The sequence below is a fragment of the Apteryx mantelli genome, chromosome 9, assembly GCF_036417845.1.
Source record: "Apteryx mantelli isolate bAptMan1 chromosome 9, bAptMan1.hap1, whole genome shotgun sequence".
NCBI classification, from domain to species: Eukaryota; Metazoa; Chordata; class Aves; order Apterygiformes; family Apterygidae; genus Apteryx; species Apteryx mantelli.
In genome coordinates this window covers 18,056,644-18,080,447 of record NC_089986.1, presented here as the reverse complement: position 1 = coordinate 18,080,447, position 23,804 = coordinate 18,056,644, and the positions used below count along the sequence as shown (strand labels likewise).

At 39.4% G+C, this 23,804-nt stretch overlaps 1 long non-coding RNA gene across 3 annotated transcripts in view; it reads left to right on the top strand.

Annotated features, from left to right (window-relative positions):
* Nucleotides 1–15,681: 15,681 nt before the first annotated feature.
* Nucleotides 15,682–23,804, top strand: part of LOC106485862 (uncharacterized) — an 87,519-nt gene continuing 79,396 nt past the window's right edge. The window contains exons 1-2 of one of the 3 annotated variants that reach the window (XR_010884966.1): nt 15,682–16,044; nt 17,309–17,391. This is a non-coding gene — a long non-coding RNA (uncharacterized lncRNA). Of the gene's footprint in view, nt 16,045–17,121; nt 17,392–23,184; nt 23,312–23,804 lie in introns of those variants that run through there. The other 2 variants (XR_010884967.1, XR_010884965.1) reach the window with 2 other exon arrangements.

Below are 23,804 nucleotides of genomic sequence, written 5' to 3'. Positions count from 1 at the left end.
GGTAAAAACAAAGAAGGAAAAAGAGCTGTTTAAGCTAAAAGACAACACCTGGCACACCAAAACTTTGTACAAATTACTGATGAATAATTACTGATGAACTTTGTATAAATTACTGATGAATACTGATTCCTATCACTCATATAGGAAATTATAGGAATTCATCAGAGAGCCACAGCGAACGAAGGAGGCAAGAGCCTGCTCCTTCTTCCCTGCTTTCCCCTAGCTTGTCTGGGGAAGTGTGAGCCTTGCCTGCTCTGGCGTGTGCAAGCTGAAGGCTGGAGAGGCCAAGCACCCAAGGCATGGGGTTTGTGTTGCCCAGTCCCAAAACACTACTTTTACCTTCATTTACTGGTTTGTTCTTTCCCTTTCCGTAAGTAACTATTTTATAGACTTCTCAGGGAATTGTTGTGCAAAAGATGACAGAATATAATTGTGACCGCTGCTTTGTTTGAGGCTTTCTGAGCTGCAAGTGTTAGCTTTTTTATTGTATAGGTTGCTCTGGGGAAATAGTGGCATTCTTGGTAGTTGCCTTGCTCATGGCTGAGGGTCTGCAGGGTCAGGCTCATGCTGCAGGGAAACAGAGAGCCGCCTCCAGTGTCCCATCTTGCATTCAGATGAGATTCGGACAGCTCAGAAAATACTGTTACAGGCACGCATTTTCATGTGATTCATGAAAGTAGCACTGATGATCAGTTTTCTGTTACTTCTGGAGATATTTTTTATTGCTGGCAAAAAGGTCAACGTTTATATGTAAGTAAAATAGAAACCCAAGATGCCTTTTGAAAAGTCATCATGAAAAAATGTCAGAGGACATTTAAAGTGTAGACCATTTTTGCAATCAGATAAAATGACATATGTCTGGGTTTGGATATTATTAGTTATGGAGGATTGCAACAAAAAATTTTTTGTTTATTTGGAGATCTATCTTTTCATTATGTGGTTGTACAGGTTGTAATGCAAAGAACAAATCGATAGTTCCTCAGTGACTGATGGTAAGAATTAATATAAATCAAATGATTAAATAACATATGAAAACTGAACAAGAACAAAAATTCTTTGAATAATCTTTCTTGAAAGAAAAAGATTTTAACTTCCTTCATGAATCTGGGCACGTGCTGTTGATTTATAGCTCCTGCAGGAGAAAGAATCAGTTCGACTAATACTGTACCGTTGGCAAGCTATTTAATGGATCTTTCTTTCCAACCTACATTATAACAGATCTCACACTCCTAAGCACAAGCCTAATATTGTCAATTCATTATTAGTTTTCATTGAAGGCCTGGGTCAGGTCACAAACCTTTCTTCAAAGACCCTGTGACTATTACTTTCTCTTCCAGAGACAAATAGTGAAAGGAAGAAAATGATGGATGAAACTTACTTACTGCACTTAAATTCTCAGTAGCAAATTCATCAGGCAGTCCAGGGTAAAGAAGTTTCATAATAAGCCACCAGGAATATAAAAAAAAAAAAAAAATATATATATATATAATGTGAGATGCAATAAAAACAGAGATCCCCCAAGCTGATTAGAAAGACAGGAGCACATAAAAATGTGTGGCGGGAAGCTGTTTGATGGGGATAAGCCTCACACAGCACATCTAGGCTGCATTCAAGTGACGTGTTAGCAAAAATAGCTGAAACTTTTATAAGGATAGTCTTGTAGATGGTGCAAGTGGCTGGCACGGAAGTAAGAGGAGAGAAGCCCAATACTTTTTGGCTCATAGACCTTAACTGCTTGCTTTGCCACCAGTAATAATAGGCAAGAACTTTGCCAAACTATGTTAAAGACTTTGTGAAAGAAGAACATTTATTTAATGTGAAATGTTTCTCAGCCGGTTTCTGTTACTTTTGGACATGATGTAACACCTTACTTATCTATCAGGTCTGCTGATTTTGTTCGGACTGTTTGCAAATGCCTCAATACGACAAAGTATTTAAGACTACGTTTGAAGTTAAACAGCTACTGAATGCTTAGCTGGATCTAGTCCAGAACTAGGTATTAGTCTGTTTAAAGACAGAATCTGACCCTCAGTGCCAGTTTGCCATGTTGGCAACAGCTTCAGCTCATGGCAAGCAAAAGAAATCCTATCTGTTAAGCTGAATGGAAAAGTCAAGCAAGATTTGTTCTTTCTTAGGATTAATAACTTATACTAGGACTTCAGTAGGTTTTGCCTGCTCCATTGCTGAATGTAAGCCAGATAATTTTCTTTGCATTTGCAATAACTTGCAAACACTTTTGGATGGACTAAATGCTTGTCGTATCCTTTGGTGCAGACCTCCTTTTTTTCCTCCACAGTCAGCTTGAGTTTCTCCCTTCTGTCTCAATTCACTGTTTTAGGGAAGAAGGCAAGGTGGAAATAAAAAGGAACATTTTGAAAAGAAAAGAAACAAATGAGAGTTTTTTCTGAGGTTTTGCTTTCAAGCATTTGTCACATTGTATCTGTCTGCTGCACTGATAATTGATGTTCTGCTTCTGTTCTGAAGTAATGCCGAATCAGTACTGCACATACATGGCTTCTTAGGCTTTCTGTGATCGCAGTATATTACTCCTGAAAGCTGTCCTCAATGGTTTTACCAAAGCAATGCATCTAGACACCACCAAAAACTGAGAGGCCATCCTGCAAGCACTTCTATGTTTGGTCAAGCACATGATGCAGATGTTATATGGCCCACAGGTCATGTGCAGTGGAACTAAGAAGTATTTTATATAATAAGAAACAACTCTACTCTAATGTATACCTTGTTGTTCATCTTTGTCCAGAGAATGAATGGCACTTCTCGGGAGCACATACCCATTTTTACAGCCTGTGACTTAGTTTTGAATTAAACATGGTGACTGATATTCCCTGAAATAATTTAATAGCAAATTAAACTTTTCTTTTGCTACGAATTTACATGCAGTTTTGCATTCAGTTAATGTTATCATCTTTTAAGAAATTAAACATGTGCTGTCATTAGCTGAATATGCCTCATATTCTAAGGAGCGCTGAACTTGGCCATTTTTCTCAGTCTCATTTAGCGCCCAGTCTTTCATGCACTAGCTCTGGGCCTGGCACGCAGGGAAGGGACCCAGTAGCTCCAGGAGCCTCCCACTGGAGGCTCGGGTATCTGGCACAGGAGAGAAGAAAGCCAGCTCCAACTCGTACTCCTGAAAGATGGTTGTGTACGTACAGGAATTTGCCATCACTCCTGTACTCCCTTTTCCGTTTGGAGGATAAATGGAGTTTCTGTTTTAATTAGAGGCTGAATGAAATAATCTAATGACATATATGAATCTGAATGTAAGGACATGCAGGTATCTACTTAGGTTTAACAACTAGTTAACGTTAAATGGATTGGTTGGATTGTGGCCGAGGGTGATCAGTTTTTGCTTTTATTTGGACTTCGTTTTCTGACTTTGTTTCAGAACAGAGCAGCCCTTGCCCATCGGTCCCACATGCCTCAGACGCATCCCTCCGTGGTGGCCACATGTTGTGCTTGGTGGCATCCGATAAACACGCACAAGAAAGACGAAATCTCCCCAGCATCTCCTCTTCTGAAACTCAGATATCGTTTCCCCACTCCCAGTTCAAATGCCACAGCTCTGTGTAGGTTTATTGTGTATGCCCACGAACCTGAACAAGGTGATGGGCTTCACTTGTTACTGTCACTGCACCATCCATCCACCAGCAGGTTGTGTTTTATCACTGTTGCAGGCCACCAACACTGCCTCTGTCTTTTAACTTGTACTCATACTCTTGCTTTTCACAGAGATTAAGAAATATAAGAAGGTGCCAGTCAAGTTACAATCTAGTTATGCTGCTAAATGAGTTGTATGTTTTGGTCATAAAACAGGTAATTTTTTTCATCTTCTTAAACAGCAGAGGAAACCTTCTGAGGTGGAGGAGACACAGTGAAATACCTTGGGGAAACACTGCCCTGTCCCTTTGCAAGCCACGCTTACTCTTAGTCCAGAAATATTGATTAAAAATGAAAGGGAAGATTCCCTCCCATCCTTAGTCCAATTGGTAAGTTAGCATATTTTATGATTAAAATCAAGTATTTTTAAAAAATAGTTAATCTATGGTATAAAATATCTTAAAAAATTGAGCTAGACAAAAATGAAGAAACATCTGAGTGCAAACTAAAAGGGAAACCTTATCACAGAGCAGTTGTCTGTTTGCAGTCCTGTTTTGCCACCAGTAGAGTTTGGAAGGGTTGGGACAGAGCCGACTATTTGTACAGCACAACCTGTCTGTTTCTTGAAATTTCTGCAAAGCAAAAAAATACCATTTGTTGTGTCCCTTTCTGGAGACGTGATTTTGGCCTCCAAAGAGGCGTCTCAAGATTTCTGTGTGGTGACTCCTAGATAAGGTATTGTCATTGGCCATATCATATTATCTGTGCTATAATAAAATGGCAAGATGGCAAGTATAGTCTCAATATAACATAGAAACTGCAATCACAGTATAGGCAACTGGTCATACAGTTGCCATTGTTTGTGCTTCAGCAGGCTCTAAGCCTGATTTGCTCATTATCTCTTTTTTTTCCCCCAAAAAAATTCTCATTTGCCCCCCTCTCTCTCTCTCTCTCTCTCTCTCTCTCCATCAAGAAATTTCTAGCAACTTGTCTGGAAGAGAAGCCCAGGGTGTGGTTAGCAAATCACAAAGACTAGCAGTGGAATGTACCAAGGAGCTATCTGCTGTTTTTTTATTTTATTTTCCCTTTTTTTATTTCTAGCCTTAGACAAACATGGATGCTAGCTTTAGAGCACATGCAGATCAGTTGAAATGAGAGTGCTTAAATATTAGAGAGATGGTTTAGGGTGCTGGTTGTGATGATTGCTCTGTTTTAAGATTTCAGCCACAAAAAGATGCTATACACTGGTAGAAGATCTAATTACATCAGAATTGGGAAGTTTCCCTGTTGTGCAAAGCTTGAACATGGTGTTACTATCCTTTTTTGCCCAGATCTAAAAGACTCTGCCAGGTTCAGAGATGTGGAGAGTTTCTTGATAAAAGTGGACTGCTGAAGCATTGGTATGAAGGAAAAACAACTGGCAAATCTGAGTTGTGAACCTCAGCTACCTGTGCAGAAGGTGGTTGTAAAACTTACATATGCATGAATTCAGCCAGCAATTGACTCTAATCTTGCTGAAATGAAAGATCAGAAGCAACTTAATCAGAGTTGCTCTGAGTGGTATCACAGGATCACCGTCAGGACTGAATGTGGACATCAAACAACAATCCAAATCATCTGTAAAATGTACAGGACAAAAAAGGCTAAAATAAGAACCTCTAGAAATTGTCTTTTGGTCCTTAGAAATATGTTTTTATCCAAAGGTGACTATAAAACTTAAAAAGTTTTGTGGATGTGGCCTTTTGAAAAGAGGCGAGTTTTCCCTTCCATGCTTTGGCTTTTATTGGGAAATGCTCACTGGTGGGAGCGGTACTGCAAAGCTTTTTTACATGCTCCATGTGTGGGTGATGCTGGCTGGCATTTGAAAGTTTTTTCATAACAAAAATCAGAGGTATAACCTGGGTGGGGTAAAGAATATAACTATTCAAAGCATCCTCTTATGAAATCTCTAAATGTGGATAACTTACTGAGCCTTGAAGGCTGCTGTTGCCCAATAAGAAAAGTTGAATATCTTCAAAATGTCTAGACACAGATTTGACAATCATTTAGTTCCTCCAAAAATAGGACGGTGCTTAGACAACTATTTGGGTTTTGTCTGCACAGGTGTTTTTGTTCCTTACACAACGAGAGTTGTAAGAAATGCAACAGAAGCACTGGTGGTAGAAAAAGAAAAAAAGGAAATATTAGATTTTGCCAGAGATTATTAAAGTGTTTGCATTAACTTCAGTAGTTGATGCTGTCTATGTGCTTTTTTAGAATGTGTGTGAGCAATGCACCTTTCCTCAGAAAGATCTTTTCTCAAGAAGAGACAACAGCACACAAATGAGACAGGGCACTAGAGTATAAACTACAAAAATAGGAGCCTTCTGCAGACAGAACAAGTTATGGATTCTGAGCTCTTAAATTTTTTTTGTAAAGATATGAGGTCTTTTGTATGTATTTTTATCTTTTTTCCCCAAAATACAGGTATATTTCATTATAGAAATTTAGGCGTGTGTTGTGTACAGATGTATTCTCTAACATAAAATAAAAAACAAGGTTAAAACATTGAAAAACATTACCAAAACTATATTACTTAATGAAATCCTTCCCAGGATCCTATTTGATTGATTGACTAAATCAATTCTTAGACAGTAGACAAAGACAATTTTCAAATTTAAATGTAAAAGTGCATTTTAGTAAATGTAAAAGAACTTAAAATTAAATGAGTAGAAAGGTTGGAACCTGACTGGATGGTGAGGACAAAGAAATGCAGAACTGATCTCATCTTTGTTTCAGTGCCACTGTCAACATACCTTTGTACTCTGCACAAAGTATTTTTACAGTTTTTACTATCAAATTTTCACATGAAAAACCACAGGATGATGAATTCCCACACTGTGCTCTATAGCAAAGAAGATAACGTAGGTCTTTCATGGACTTCAAACAGCTGATGTCTTTGGAGCCTACGGTGCAGAGAGTGCCCCCACTGCTTGATTGATGCAAGCCCTTTCAACTGTACAGACACAGAACCACTCTCGTGTGTACAGAGGTTCAGACATGAAAACTGCAGATGAAATGTAACAGTCTGAGGCCGCTTTGAAAATATGATCCTGATGAATTTTGTGCATGGCATATATGAAGATCCTGCTTCTCTTCCCAGCAATCAGTATGTCAGAAAGCGGGGAGGGACGTGACAGGGAGGAGCGTGCGTGGTGAGTAGGATGCTGCCGAGGGGAATTGCCCCGCGTGGCGGGTGGGCAGGCGGGGGCAGATGTTGTGCTCTTGGGCGCCAACACCCAGGAGCAGCCCAGGGTCTTTCTGGCCCTCCGATTTAGAAGACCACAAAGCAGGTCTACCTCGCGCAGTACCTGCCACCTCATGTAGCGTCCCGTGTTTTCCTCTCAGATATGCATCTGAGTGCATTTTGTAAGGTTGAAGAAAGGACAGTTCCTTTCTTTTTCTTTTCCTTAGGGGCACCCATGATTTTCTGTCTCTTTTTTATTTGTTTACCTGAAAGCAAATAGTGTGAATGAATTCTCAGACAGGAAATGTCACACGCACACACACACAAACTCTAATCATCTCCCATTAATACCAGAAACAGCAGGTCAGTAACAGTAACTGGGTCTTGTTAGTAGGGGCCTTTCTTGCGCTCTTATTTTGGATTGTAAATATCCAGAAGAAATGTCACTGAAAACCTTTGTTATGCTGTCATTCTGCAACACTCAAGAAAATACATGTTTATTGCTCTTTGTGTGAAATACCATCCACATAAAAGTCAACAGCTACTCTCCTATTTATTTCAAGGGATTAAGATTTTATTTTCTGAGTGTTCTTTTACATGCCAGCAATGACAGTATTTGTAAATTCTCCACTTTTACTAGTTTTGTTTTATTATTGTTATTGCAGTAACATTGGTTCTATTCATAATTAAAAAAAAATTGCAACAGGCAGCATCTCATTTCTGTCACATTGCTTGTTCTTGTAGACCATACTAGCATGGATAACATGGCATTGCTAAGGGGAAATTACATAACAAAGTCTGGCAGATCTGACAGAAGGTCAGTGCCAAAGGAAGATTTTTTTTTTTACAGGCGGGACAAGTGAAACACTAGATTTTTAGTAAGACTACATGTTATAAAATAAGGAGCAATGTAAGTTTGCCTTGTAGCTCCTTTTTAATAGTATCTTTGAGTTGCTTTTAACTTTTCGAGTTGTAAAATTTCACATTGAAATTATTTGATCTTTTTCCCATTGATGGTCTTGTTTTGACTAGTCAAAAATGTTGTTTAAGTCTCACCAAATGACTCCACATTTTTTTTTAGATAAATTAAGGGACAAAATGGCTGTTTGCCAGCAGTCCAGTTTCCCTATGTTTTTCAGGGATATAGCTAAGTGTCAAGAGTTCATGGCAGAAACCTGAGATTTGACAGAAGAAACAGTGTTGTGGGCCAAAAAATTTTTGCTCTTTTCATGCAAATCCTTCAGGCTGATATTATAAATATGAGTGAGTTTTCATTAATATCTATGCAGTAAAAATCGTTAGCAGATTTCTGCTAAAATCTTTGAACACTTTCTGTGCAGCAAGCGTGATCCATAATCATGCAACATAGATACAGCTCCTGTCAACAGGACACATATAAATGATACTGCTGCGAGTCTTGTCCTTCCTCCCTTGTTTCTTTTAGGTTAGTTGCATGAAATCAGCTCAACTTGTGCTTGACTTTGCAAAATTTGTTATGGCTGTGTTCTAGCTGTGTTCTGCCGCACTTACTTTGAAGTCCAAACTATTGAGGATTTTGCATTTGAAAAGTAGCCACTGCTATGAATATGCTTTAGCTACTCTTAACAGTGTTTTCATTGTGTCAGAGGTAAACTGAACTGATGCCGTGAAATCCCTATCCCCGGTGATACAATTTCAGTTGGAGCATCTCTTAATGTCACTTCCACTGAGATCAAGATTGCTTGGAAGAGGAAAAAATAGCAATTGTGCCATTGAAGTCATATTGTATCTGCAGGACTTCAGGGAGGGAGAGCACAATGTCAATGTAAAACATCACAGATTTTTTCCTGTCTTTAAAATTGTAAAGACCAAGGATTTTGCATTTGAAAATAAACTGTTTTTATGAATACATTTTAGTTACTGTTAATAATGTTTTCTTTGTGTCAAAGGTATATTGAACTGGTTCCATTAAAACTCTGTTTCCTGAGACACAGTTCCAGCGGGAGCATCTCTTTTTGTCATTTCCATTGTTATTGTGATTGCTTGGAAGGGAGAAATAGTAACTGTGCCATTAAAGTCAGGCAATATCTGTAGGGCTTTGGAAAGACTACAATGTCAATGGAAAATGTCACATGCACTTTTTCTTTGAGTTGTGATGTTTTTAAATAAAAATTAACACACCTACATGAAGGGTGGAAATAATGTTTTGGATCCAATTTAACCCCATCAATACTGTTCTTATGATTCAGCACCTAACCAATAAGAACTGTCGAGTTGCATTCAACACCAAGGCATATGTACACATCTGAAAGCAGTCAAATGTGCAAATTAAAAAGAAAGAAATCTGTATTTACCTTGTGCTAATCTTCACCAACAAAGATGAGCACCAGTACAAGAGATCAGATGCAATTTTGACTGTGCCTTTGAAAGTCAGGTCACAAAGATGCGCAGAGGCAGCTCATCCTGTTTGCAATGAAGCTATGCGCCACAGAGGCATTCTCTTGCGGAATAAGGGGCTTAAGGAAAAGCTCACAATGAACCCCTCAGTTGCTGGAAATGGCACGGATGCTGTCAGTGCCAGCCAGAGACTGGTGACACGCACACTGGTTTGTGAATAGTGATGTATTAAAATAAAGATATTGCCTTATTAGAACTTTTCAACTTAACATACTGTCTATTTCTTTGGGAATGTATGTTGGAAGTTAATATTACAAGATATATTTACTAATCCCCCACCCTAACCTTTGTATTTTTTTTTTTTAACTGTGGAGAAGGGATGATTTCCAAATATTTTTTCTGTCTGCAATATCTTTCTACATTTTGGATTTAAAAGCTATCCAAAAAGTTGCAGATAATTGGTTTGCAAATCATAGCTTTCTTCTGAAATCCATAGAGTGACATCAAACAGCAGAAAAAAATAGAATCATTGATTCTATTATGATAATATATATGGTTTATATAGAGATGCATATATAGCTCCAAACTTAAAAAAAAAAAAAGAAAAGAAAAAGAAAAAAAGGCAGGATGGCATTGTCAGTTCGGGAGATAAGGTGGATGCCCTGGCCCTGCTGCTGGCTCTGCGTAAGGGAGACCCCAGACGTCTCCACGTGCCGTGGGGGCTGCGAAGGGCTCTGGGCGGAGCGCGAAGGGGCCCTGCTCCTGGCAGCCTCTGTAAGCAGCATTTCTGGCTAGTGATAGTTTCTGGTGGCAAGATACTTTATTCACTAGTATCTGACTGACACGTGCTGGACATACCTACTAACCTATAGAACCAGGGAACTGCACGGTGGCAAGGGAAACGGCTTATGATTTGCCAAGGGCGACTGCTTTGTGTTTCAGTCCCATGTGAAAACTTGTCCTGTGTCACTGCGCGGGAATCCTCCTCTTCTCCTCATGTGCAAGCAGAGCATGTGGCGGAACTTTTGCAGAATTTTTGCAGAATAGAGCCAAAATAGTCAAACCAAAAGCAGGAGAGACAAATAATGGCAAGTAATCACTCTTTAGGGAGGGAGATTGTACAATACCATTAATGAAGAGGTTGCTTCTAGTGCTTTTAGCTTCCCATGTGGCAAATAACCCAAGAAAAGCAAAAAGCAAAGCAAAGTCTGGTAAGTTTTCTTTTCTTTTTTTTTTTACAGGAAGGGAAGATATTGGTTAAAAAGGTGGCACATTCACTTCTAATGAAATCTTAAAAATACTTTGATATTTCTCCTTGGGCATGTAAAAACATATTTGTAAGGTCAACCACACTGTTATGCTGCCAGCAGTATTGGCAAACATTCAGCCCTAAATATAGAAGTCGTTGTCTTCCTTAAGTCTTGTGAAATCCAGGTTTGAATGCAAATAGCTTTGATTTCTCTGTCTATAGTTCCTGTCAGTATAAATACAGTCTCAACTCTAAAATTTAAATTTAAAAACAATCAAGAGTATAAAACAATGGATACTGTAGCACCAGACATATCACCACCTCTTCCATACAAGAACAGGAAATAATAAATTTATAATATCTTTGGAAAATATTGACTTATTAATGATTAATGACTATAAAAGATTTTTCATTCTGCAAAATACATTATTTTTATTAGAAGAGGTTTTTTCTAGTCCTGATATTTGTTTTGCCTATATTTATAAATAATATGACTGAATGAAAACATCCATCTTTTCTTAGTAGCTTTCATGGAATAACATGCATATGCTATTAATGGATTCTGATTTATGTTATGCTTCATGTTGTTTTCCCTCTTTAATTCTCTCATTTATGCTGGAAGATTATTTGCTTTTAAGAATAAAGGCTTATCTCTTTATCTAGTGATGTATCATATTCATTCCACCTATAAAATACAGCTTCCTGTCACTAGCCACTTCCAGTTGCCTTGAGATGAAGCAGCTGAGCCCATGAGAGGTGATAAGAGCGTTTCCTTGACTTCACTGGATTTTGGATCATGCTCAGGACTGAAATTCAGGAACTGCAGCACAGGGGTACGTCTGGTACTGGTGGCATGCAGGCCTCTGCCAGGGATACCTGCTGCTGCTAATGATGAAAGCAACTATTTCGGCCAGTGTGCAGAAGAAGGGGGGAAAAAAAAAGTGTCTAAGCCTCTGTCTGTGTAAGCCTTCTCTGAGGAAGGAAAAGTTATATTTCTTGTCACACAGCCACTTGACTAAGAGTGGCAAAGTGTGTACCTCTGTTTGTACTGAGCTAAGAGCTGCTCAGCCAAGGGCCCAGTTTACAGATTAATTCAGGACAGGAGAGTTTTGAACTTGCAAAAATCCGTGGTAGCTTCAGCTGTCCTCTTCATGGTTTTAAATGGTCTGCCTGAGAGAAGTGGACTGCGATACAAATATGCAGTTTTAGATATCTAATTTGTGTTGTTGCAGGTACTAAGTCAGCACAAACCTTTGCTCTTTTTGATATGTAGCTTTGGTTTTTATGGCGAACATGTTATTTTATATGTGGAGCAGGCTGAGAAAAACATTATAATTTGACATCTCAGATTATATAGATCTATTTGTTATCTTATTCTCATTAACAGGTGAAATAGTGCTACCAGCAGGGAATCTGACAATAACTTCAGCAGCATGGCCCTTCTCCCTTCTGCTCACATCTCATCAGCAACATTGTTCTAACAGAATAAAAATAATTAACTTGTACATCCTCACAGATGAGCCAAACAGTCTAAAGTAAAAACAAAAATTCGATAATTTACGCTTTCACACTTTTCGCAATTTAAGTTGGGAGCGTGGTGATCTCTGACAAAGAACATCTGAGATCTAGACAAGTAAAATAAGTTATTTGAGTGTTTGGAAATAGCAAGTCCCACATACTGTTGTCTTTTTTAATTTTCCACCTCATTAACATCTGCAAATGAGCATGTAATGCTGAGCCTACAGAAGTCATACTCTTTTGTCATTAAATGTGTTTGCTGCTAGCAATAACTGGCTCTTCTAATGTAGTTTTGCAGATATATTGGTATGTACCCCCCAAATACAATAATATGGATAAATTTCAGGGTTGTGTAATAAATACAGGTGTCCTGCATTTCTGGGACAATTACAGCTATCCCACTATATTTGGCAATAATCCTACCATAATCACTTGATGGATCACACATTCACTATTATGGGACTGTAATTTAAACCTTGGATTCCAAATAGAAGTAGTCTCTCCCATTTGAGCTAATGCAAAGTTATGTTCCAGTGGCAGTGTTAAAAGGGCCATTGCTCAAAGCAGGGCAAATTTATGGACACTTTGTTTAAGTTGAATCCAAGCATTTTGCTTATGTGCCTAACTGTTCCCTATTGCCATACTGATCCTTGCTAATTGCCGGCATCATATGTTGACAAATGTAGCTTTATATCAATCCTTAATAGTTTTTATAACGTGAATTTTTTATTGTGCTACGATTTATAAATTTTCTTTTCTCCAAAAGCTTTTCAGTGTGAGAGCTGGTCTTCTTCAGTTCTCTTAAAACTGCTCTTCTTCACATTTTTCCCTAAATCCAAGTCCATTGGAAGAGGATTAAAGAGCTTGACAAACCAAAAGGAACAACCTGACCTTTATGGTTTTGACTCTTCTTTCTTAATGCCATCACAGAGCAAAAGCAAACAATATCTGATGATGCGCATATATCAGGAAAGAGTGGAAAATGGCATTACCCAGGCTTGACATTTTGAGTGGCAGATGGGGTAACAAATAACTTTGCCCAGCTTTTCTTGTCAACATTTAATTTAAGGGACTGAAGCTGATATAGTGCATTTTAGTTCCACAAAATACAAGTATCAATATGCTTCTCTAGCCTAATTGCTAATATGTTAACAAGAAGTCCAACAGATTTAACATGAAAACAGACTTTCCTTTTTTGATACACTGAGCATAGCATAATATAGTACTGATGAAAATCAGTATCTCATTCTCAAATGTTCTCACCAAGGTTTTCAAAACATCTGTTCTTAAGTATTTGGAGATACTTCTTGCTAAAGGCTTGAGAGCCCTGCAAACCAATGGCACCAAATGTTTCATGTTTCTAAGTTGCTTGCTCTGACTTATGAACCTCTAATGTTTTCAAATTAAATTCAAACATTAATTAGGTCAACACCAAGTCTGTACAGTATGTGTATAAAGCATGTAAATACAACACAGTTAGCTGTGCATATAATTGTTCTAATTCCACCAGTTGTGTAGACCTATGTCATCACCTATTCCCGCTGATAAGGCTTGCTCTTTCTAGCAGTCTCGCCTCTTCCTGCTAATTAGACTTGCTCTTTCTGTCACTGTATGGATTTTCTACAGGGTCTATCACTACAGTTCCTCCCCTCTCACCTCCCAAGTGTCTCCCAGTAGGTCTTTGGAATGATTTACCCTGTGTTCTGGATGTAAAGCCTTACTGAAAGCACTTTCCTATTAGTAAAGCAGCATCTCTGAAGGGCTAAAATCAAACACTAGAACATGCTAACTATATGGATTTGGCTTGAACTGAAGTTCAGCTGAAGCTGTGGCCTTGTGCAATTTTAAAAGTATTTAAGCACCCTAAAATGAAAGGAGACATTTAGTAGATTTTCAAAACTCCCACTGGAAGTATTTAAGCAGTGCTGAAAATCCCACAACTTCTACTTCCTATCTTTCACCTGGTGGCACCCTGAAGTGCCTTTACAAATATGACCAACTTCCTAAACCCCCTTGGAAAATTGTACAAATTAGAGGATCTTATTTAGACAAATGAACGTCTTGTATCAGTAGTAACTGCTATAATACAATTGTAATTGATATGTATTCACATTTTACTCCAGTCCTCCTTTTCTACCGGTAATTTCAGGGAGTATAAATATATGAAATAACATGCATATTTGAATCAGCTGAGCGTTAAGTTTGACTCACATATCATTGAAACTGCTTGGAAGCCTTCAGAGAATACTGAGTGAAAGCTTTACCACACTTCCATATTGTTCTTTTTTTCTTTTGATGCTACAGATACAGACCAATTCAGGTTAAAGAGATTTTAAGTGTTAAAAGAAGTTACTCAGAAAAAAAAGTGTGAAATAAATCTGAGATTGCAGTTCCTTATAGACTGTAAAAAAATCTGTCATTAGTTAATTATCAGGACATTTCTTCCAGGTCATATTAAATTACCCCATTTGTCTCCCAATAAGTATTTCAGTGCCATGTAAGATTATAAATATGTGTGACTCAGGATAACTATCACATGACAAACCAATTTTTTTTTACTCTGCAAAGTCTTGCCTCTAGGATACATTTCCTTTGTTAAAACTATGAAAGATAATTGTTGTTTTGAATAATAATTTTTAAAAGCACATTTATTTTACAGTCCATTTGTTATTTTTGTGGGTATATGTATAGCCTCTTCTACCCTAATGGATGATTGAAATGCTTTAAGGAATTTGTGTCATGAAATCTGCTTAGAGGTAAGAGGCATAGAAGATAAAATCATGTGCTTTATGGATACTACACTACTGCTCCAAATACAATGTTGGATAGTGGTTTTCTTTACAAACATTCCCACTGAAGTCAGGGCTGCCATGGATGGAATAAAGCTCTTCTCAGTCAGACCCTTACGCTGAATGTTATTTTTATTAGTCAGCTCTAAAACCACTGCTAAAGGAATGCCCCAATGCCTGTGTGGTTATAGGACATGTAAATGAGAGCTTTGCAAAGAGATAAAAGGCTGATGGATTGTTTCCTATAAGCAGAATTTCTGGTGAATGTGACTGGTGGAGCACACTCTGCCTGCTAGAGGAGGGACTTCACACGTTTAAGGACAGATGAGGCACCGTGGTTCCAAAGCTTCACTAAGAAGTTTTAAAGATTCGCTAGGGCCAGGAAAGTAACTCTATGGATGGAGAATTGACAGGGTGAAGCATTAGTATTAAACCACTTTCTCTTTGCTGGGTCTCCTACGCATATTTTCTCAAAAACTCTCAAAAAAAAATTTTTTTTTTTAATATAGCACTACAATTACTGTGTTGTTTAAGTAATTCCTTGGAGGAGAGCTACAGCGGGAATAAGTTTCCAAGTCCAAATTAATGTCTCAAAACTGAAAAGAAATTCAGTCCTTTTTAGCAGGAATTTGAAACTCTGTATTTTTTTCTTATATATTGCTTTCCTTCTGTGTCTCTAAGGGCCCGTAAGTTGGTGGCTGTGTCTGCACAGATGTGACTTTAAGTGATTGAGTTCAAGTTTTGGAATGTGGCACAACAGATATGAGTACAGATCTTGTATTTTGTCATGGATTAAGGCCAGGCAAATGGCAGTTACCATTCCAGCATTAACATCTGTTTTCCTTCCCTTCTATCTCCATAGTAAATTACCTGTGAGTCTTCCTGATTATACTTTCATACAAAGTGAGTCGGTGACACTCCTGCAGGAGACAGCTTCTTCTGGTGTGAAATCGTGTTCTTTGAGTGTGCCTCCTTTCACTGCCTGCAACCCTGGGCTCAAGAAGAGCGCATGCCATCTGCAACTATTTTAGCTAGCTCACAGCGAAAAACAGAATTAACAACAACTAATTGCTGCCTTTCACATGAACAAAACCAAATCTGGAAGCAAATCTTAGCCTCTACTAAGGACTGGGGTCCCAGCTGCTCTTTCTGTCCGTAGGACGTGAAGAACAGGAGGATGCTAGTCCTGAGCACCAGCCCACTGCTCCTGGACATCGCAGCTTGAGCAATGTGCAAGTACAGGATGGCTGAAGCTGAACTTTCAGGAGGTAAGGAACTATTAAGTAAATCTAATGTATACCATCCTTCTCATTTTAGTTTTGGGGAATAAGTTTCCAGAAAGACACAAAGGGTTACAAATGAACTCATAAGACAACAGAGAGTCAGCAATAAAAAAAGTCTCCCAAGCAATAGTCCAATATCCTAGCCATTAGGCAACACTCCTACATCTCTTAAAAATATATATGTATCATTACCTCAAGCACTCACATGTTAAAATGCATTTTCCTAACTTTAAGGAAATAAAAAGCAGGAGCTTATTCACCTTCTAGAACAGACATGCTGTCTATTACTGTAGCAGCTTTTCTCCTCTGTATGCTGTCAGTGTACAAGCGTATTAAAATTGCAAATGTCATACTTGATGTGAGGTTTGGGGAGACCTGTCTGCAAATTCCATTTTCAGTTTGCCAGTAAGCACTTTATCCTGCTCAGTGGCCTGCACCTTTTCAAGGAACAGAATAACTTAAGGCACTTCTCACACAGTCTTTAATTGGTTGTTTCTAGTGGTGTCTCTTCACTGAGTATGTGTTAATGTTCTTGATGTGGGTCACAACTCCAGGTTGCTATTTTCTCTAATTACCATACTTCAGTGTTTTTTCCCTCATCTGGAACATTGTGTTCTCCAGGCACAGTGTATGAAAAAGTGGAGATATCACGAAATGAGAGGAAAAAATAAGCTAATTATCTTCATGGTCCAGGAAGGTCCAATTAGCAATTAGAGAAATATGTTGAAATAAAAATTGTACATTGCTTCTTTTGACTCTATTTCTAAACTGTTAAGTTCACTGCTCAGATTTATCATGGGATTAACTAACTGCTGATAAGAACACTTTTAACACAAGATCTTTTAATGTTTCTGAACACAGATGGTTTGACGTGTTTGAAACTGCATGAATTACTGAACTATAGTACCATTGCAAGGTTGTTAATTGTTCACTGAGCCTTGACTGACGATACAGTTTAATACATGCTGCACCATCACCGGATGGGCGATCATCATAAATGAACACACACCATTGCCATGTTGAGAAGGCAAGAAAGCGATCTCATGCGTTGATTGACCTGGATGCGTTGACTCTGCTCATTCCCACTCCTTGCCTAGGTGTGGAGAACTGCTCATGTCACAGAGACTATGGAAAGAATAAAGGCAATGGTATCACAGCAGCCTGAGCTTTACAGGCGCTGCTTCCATAGCTTATATTGAATTAAAGAGAGCGGGGACAAGAGGTGTAGAAGAGGAATGCTTTTTTGCAGGAGGCCTGACTGCAACGATGACACGTTTCCCTTGTGTACCTGGCTCACCCCATCATCAGTATGATCTACACCTGAATTACAAGGTACAGCCTGCAATGATTACAAACTAGGATTGCATTTGAGAAGAAAGTGGAAAAAGGTGATGCTGTATCTGTGATCCACAGCCAGATCCACAATTTATATTCGAAAGGTTGATGTGGTTATATAATAGTCTTCATTTATCATTTATACCATTATGTATCTACTTGGGAAGGTTTCCACATTAATCTTAGCAATCTCTCTCTAGGAAGTCCTAAGGGTAGATTCCCACTAGCATGCAGTCTGAGTCTTGGAAGTCTACATTTGATGAAATATGTATTAAAACCTCAGAGGGGAAACTACAAGAGATAAATATAAGCACACAGGTAACAAAGATTTTTAATACATAAATTCTTCCTCTGTAGGATCACATTTTTTTCTCTTTGTCCAGGTGGATTAGTATTTTTGTATTCAGAAGCTTTGAAGTTGATAGCTCACAGGAATATATGTATGTTTCTTTCAGAAAAGCAGTATGTTATATTCCATGATGGTGGGGTAGACCATAATGAAATATCACAACCAAACTTGTTGGCTGCCCAATATGGAGGTCACAGAGGGTAAAACCTGCATTTTCCTCCTTGTTCTGGACTGAAAAAAATTAGCAAAAAACATGTTATGTTTTCCATCAGGTGTTATGTTAGTCTATCTTGTTCTTTGACTGCATTTCTTTTTGCATCTCTTTGTCTTGCAGCATGGACAATGTATAACCTCTTTATTTCTTCTTAGTTTAGAAAACGTTTTTTGTTTTTAGTTTTCATACTCAATATATTTATTCTCTAATCTCTTACTGTGAAGCCAAACTGATTCTTGCCCATGCTTTGCTGCTCGGGTGCACCATACAAATCAGGCTAGCACTCACCAGGCAGAAGGCCTGACTGCTCAGAAGCTGAGACTGTTATATATGAGCATCTAAGTACAGGAATGCTTGCTAGGGTATAGGAAATGTAAGGTTACACCTCATTGTTTACTCAAATGTATTCAGCAAAGTTTTTACTATTTAGCAGTTTTGCCCTGTAGCAAAATCCAAAAACTGAAGCCATCTTCAATCTCACTGACTTCTGGGGCTCCGTTCCCCTATAATGGATCAGATGTTAATTTTTTACATTAATTTGATTCTCTTCTGTGGAAAAAAAATGCATGGGACACTTTACAACAGGCTTCACAGGCTTATGTTAGAGGTGTGTCAAGGAAGACCAGGGCATATTGCTTCAGGATACAGAAATACTTGGTGCGATCTGGGCTGTGTACAGCTCCTGTGCACTGCATAGCAAGCAGGAGCTGGATTAAGCAGAGAAGGTCAGTCAGAAAACAGAGAGAAAGAAGAGAGATGTAGAAAACAAGTGATACCTCTTGGGTTTGCAATTATTTATTCCAGAAAGAGATGGTCACATCTCCTTCCTCCAGGAGAAGGCTGCTCTGGAGAGGAAGGGAATAACCCAATAGATCAGACAAAAGTAGGGTGTCAAGGAAGATTTCAGTTAGATATGATGGAAAAGTAAAGTTGGGAAAGTGAAGTATTGCACAGATTGAATATGGAAATCAGGCATTTCTGTCACTGGCACTTTTAAAGAATAAGTGAAATAAGCATCTGTCAGAAGTATTAAGGAGTAGCTAGTCCTTCCTTGGGGCAGGAGGATACATTAAGTCACGTCTTAAAGTCCCCTTCAGGATTAATTTTTCATTTTACAGAGAGACCTTCAGGCCAAAGGGTGTACCGGGAAGTCCTGTCTTGCTTGGTTTGAGGATTTTTACATGTTTTTTCTCCCGCAATAAATGGAAAATGTCACAAGGAAAGTGTCTGGCAAAATAAATGAACACAGAGAATGGCAGTGTTTCACAGATGTGTGCTGAACAACTCTAAAGCAGATTCCTGCAGTTGCCATAATCAATGTCAAAAGTCCTATTGACCTAAGTGGCTAGAGAAGCAAACCTGAAGCTGCCTGGGAGGTGTTTGCTAATCAAGCTGAATCAAATTCTCCTGCCGTGTGTGTCCAGCCAAGCATGGTCTTCTGTTCTTCCAGGTGACACTCTACCATGCCTGCCCCCACCAGTCTTGGGTGTTAATTTGAATTAATTTAACTGCCAGCTGGTGCAACAGTTTTCAGGCATGAGTTTAAGTCCCCTTGCGATGGGAGTGGTGGGGGAGTGCTGGGGTGGTGTTATGTTGCGTGGCTGTGGTAGAGAGCGAGGAGTAAATCTGTGGCTTTGCAGTGGGGGCCCTGCCAGGTAAGCAGCATATGGCTGTGGAGCGGGTGTTGGGTGCCCTTTGGGTTAGGTGAGGTGCTCAGCTTACTGCCTTGGTGTCCAAGGGGGAAACTCTCCCTCTCATGACGGGCAGCCCTGTTTGGTGCTCTCCCAGTGCAGCACCGTGAGGTGGCCCCAGGCAAGGCCCTGGTGAGGGTGGCTCCATCTACCTGGCTTTCTGGATAGAGCTGATTTTCATCCTCAACTTGGGCGAGCCAGTGTGCAAAATAATACAGCTTGAAGCTTCTAACGTTCTGAATCTCTCCGAGGAGACAGCCATAGTCCCCTATGTTTTTCGTTTTAAAAAGTGACAGTGTGTATTGTTGTATTTGGGGTGTATCTCAAGCTGTAGCGTTCTTCCCGATTACTTTATTCCATTTTTCTGTGTGCTGAAGAGTGGAAAGGGCAACATGTCTGACTGCAGGGAGAGAATTTATGTAACTCTGCTCCTCCAAACCAATTTCACACACAACACTATATATAATAACTCTGTATCCGCACTTCCATTTATCTTGTGTCCTCCCCTGACTTAAAACATACTAGAACTTAGCTGCAAACTTAGATTAACAGCAGTCTGTGCAATTAATGTGTAGAATAAGCAGGGTATCTGTTGTACTACTTGATCTCTTAGAATATTGTTCTAGGCTTCCAAATGTGTTCATCTGCAATCCAAAGCTTTTTTTTTTTTTTTTTCTTTTGGGTATTAAATTGAACACAGTTGAGCTAAACTGGACATACTTATCTGTAGTAAAAGCACTATAGTCTATGGGAGTGTTCTTAGTTTCATGGCATATATTGCTGCAGAGGTACGTGCTGTAAGAAAACCTAAATTAAAAAGTCTTAATTCTTTCTTAGCCTTGTAAGCACTAACAAAATGAAGACTTGCACTTCTTCTTTTCTGTGAATTGAGGGTAAATTTAGGCTTTTAAAAGCTCTAGGAAAAATACCATCTTCTAACAAACTACTGCATTAAACTCTTTAGTATGGAAGTATTATGTTCCTTGAGGAATCTCAAGGCAAATATTTCAGCAGTTAGCTTACTCTAGTATATCAAAAAATAACAAGGCTGTAAAAGCTACATCAGCTACTGGTGTACAGCAAGCCATTTTTCCAAGAGTGGGATTGTCTTACTTTAAATTAACCTGTCTTTCTTAAGAAATGTTTTTTGATAAATAAGGGTTCTTAAAACTAGTACTTTAAGCATCTAATGTGTAAATCCCTGGAGAAATCTGGCTCCCTTGCAGGCAGTGGGAGTCTTATTAATTTGGAGGAAGGCAGGTTTTCACTCAGCTGCTCTGTCCTGCAGGAATGTAGGCCTGGAAGGAGTGTTACAACTGCCTACAATGGCAAGTGATTGGACTCTAGGACTTAATGGCGTTGAAAGCAGCTAGAACAATTGGTTGTCTTCAGAAGTTCGTGTTGTTTGCTCAGATACATATTTTCCTGTGGCTCTGGTGTTCTGATGGCTGAAATTCTCCTCCAATTCTTTAGCTTCCATTATTCACTGCCAGCTTAAACCTGCCAATATTGAATCTGTTTGGCTCTTCTCCCTTGTTGTTTGTCCCTTTCCCAAAGATTTCTATGGAGAGCAATCATCGCCTCCTCAGTTGTGTTTTTCTGGGCAAAGCCACTTAGGAATAGACAGTTGATACTGATGAGCAGTCATTCCTAATCAGCTGCTGCAAACAGTATTTGCCAGGCAGTGGTTGACTGGTGGGCAATTTGTCCTGGAGTCTCCCAGTGAATTGAGGATCTGTGGGGAGAGCGCGGCTGATCCTGCCGGCCTTTCCTGCACATCTCTGTACTTTCCCAGTCTCTCCACGGTGCAGCACCTCTCGCTGTCTCTCTCCCCTCTTGACCTTTCCAGTAGCCTTCGGATGGCTGTTCACTGATGCTGTTCACTGATGGCTGTCTCCCAGCCTGCTGCCGCTTGGCCTCAGGCAGCTCTTGGTGGTAGTGTCTCGGGGGGCTGCCTCATTTGCAGATAGGCAGGCTGGAGCAACCAGAAGGCAGCGCCTTCATGGCTGCTGTGTCTGTTGCTGATGACTGAGGGAACTGGGCCAGCCAGACATGTCATTTTGCCCAGAAAGTGCAAAAATGGCTGAGTGGAGCATGTCCAGCTGAAGAGCCGATGTCGTGCAGGCCTGGTACAGCTCTGGGACTTTGTGTAATCCTCTGAATACAACTGATTCTCAAAGAATGCAAATTCCTGCCTGCAGAGGACCTGACTAATGCCAGCTAGGAACTTTTGTGCCACCAGGGCTGCAACCCAGAGCACGGTTATTCCAAAGTATTCCTAGTTATCTGGATTCTTTTAGTTTGAAAACTGCTTGCTCGGTGTATCTGTTATCCCTTAGGCTATCCATATGCACTTTATGTGAGCAGTTTGAACAGGAGCAACCCTCTTCTGCAAGTGCTGTCTGTCACCTGCTGTGAATGCCAGCTCCCCTTGTATTGCCTGCCTTGACAGTCATGCCTGTGGGTATGTCAGATCTCACTGTAATCGGAAGGAAATTATTTATTCATATCCAGAACACTTACTGATAGCTGTAAGAGTATTCAAAGCTATTTGTCATACCCCTCCTTACTGTAGATAAGAGGTACCAAGTGACTGGGAGCACGAGCAGATATTCAGTTACAGTGCAGTATATGACCTTATGTACTGAAAACTTTCAGTGTTGAAACTTTCCAAAAGTGCTGCCCTTGGCTCAGAATGAGGAGCTGCATGGTTAGATTAGAAGTGCAATATAGCTGAAAGGTCAATGTTTTCTTGTTGCTGCTTGATAATATTTGAAACCTTTCCACTTCAAATTAGATTAGACTTGTGTTTAGCTAGTTTGCACAGTAATGTTTGGCTTTCAGAAATTGTATTTGCTTATTGGGTTATTTTTCTATAACATGCATCCATTCCCGGGATATTTGCATGTGTTCAGTGTTGTTCCTTTAATCTTTTTTAATTAATCTTTTTTTGTTGTTGTTTTTTAAATGACAGTAGTGGCTGTTTTCAATATTTAATGCAAAAACTGCATGGAAAATAGACCAAAATTTTAAAAGAAGGTGTTTATTTTATTGGAGGCGGGGGAACCCCAGTGAGATATTCAGGAAGATGCATTTGCACCAATGTGATAAAGGTTAAGCAGTAACTCTTTCAAGGTTATTGCCAGATACTTGTGGAATGGGGAAAAGGAGTTTAAGAGCTGAGATCCCTTTAGTGTGGGGAGAAAGGGAGGTATCTGGCTGTGTTAACATGACTGTTATTACTGCTTAGTAATGTTTATTACTAAGCCTCTACGTTTATTGCTTAGGTATCTTTAAAGGCAATTTTATAGATTGTTGCAACTTAAAGGAAAATATAATCCTTTGAGTCCTAAGTTTGGTTAATTTTGCAGCAATTCCCCTTACGATGTGGGCTACCCATTTTGTTACGGAGCAAAACCCCGGGCGCGCAGCCTGCCTGGAGCGGACACTTGCACCCCAGAAAGGGGCGCGCGGGAGAGCGGAGGTGTAACCGCCGGTCTGTGCCGGCCGGCCGTTCCCCGCGGAGCAGCGCTGCGCGGCCGCTTCGCCTTTCCTCGCGCCCTGCCGCCTTTCGTGCTCCTTCCTGAGCTCCCTCGGATGCGCTTCCCCTGGGCACGGCCACCAACTTCAGGGGGCCCCTTGCTGCTCTGTCAAAGGCTTCAGGTTTGTTAGTCCTCTTAGTTTGGCAGCACAGAGTTTCTCACTTATTTCTTCATGAAAGATGTTCTGTTTCATATTGAATCTTAAAAGCTACACTTCCAGTTAAGCAGTATTCTGCAAGACTTTCACGTATATTTTTGCTAAACTAATTTTCTTTTGGGTTCATTGATCTCTCTAATGAAAATCTAAGCATTTTTATGAGCCAGAACCTCATTACACTGTACAGAGGCTGTATTTTAAACCTATCTGTTATGTTGCTGTATGTTTTAATAAAACTTTATTAGATTTTTTTTTCTGATGAAAGACAGCAGGGAATGTTTCCTTTGTTAGAAAAGCTGAGATGCTGGGGAACTTAGTGTTGCATTCTTGTTTTCAGATTAATTATGATTTTTTTTTGTTATACCTGGTTAATGGGTCCTCTGTGAAAAGATATCAATTTAAATTATTCCATAGATGATCACTGCATTCATGTCACATCTGATCTTGTGGTTTCTTT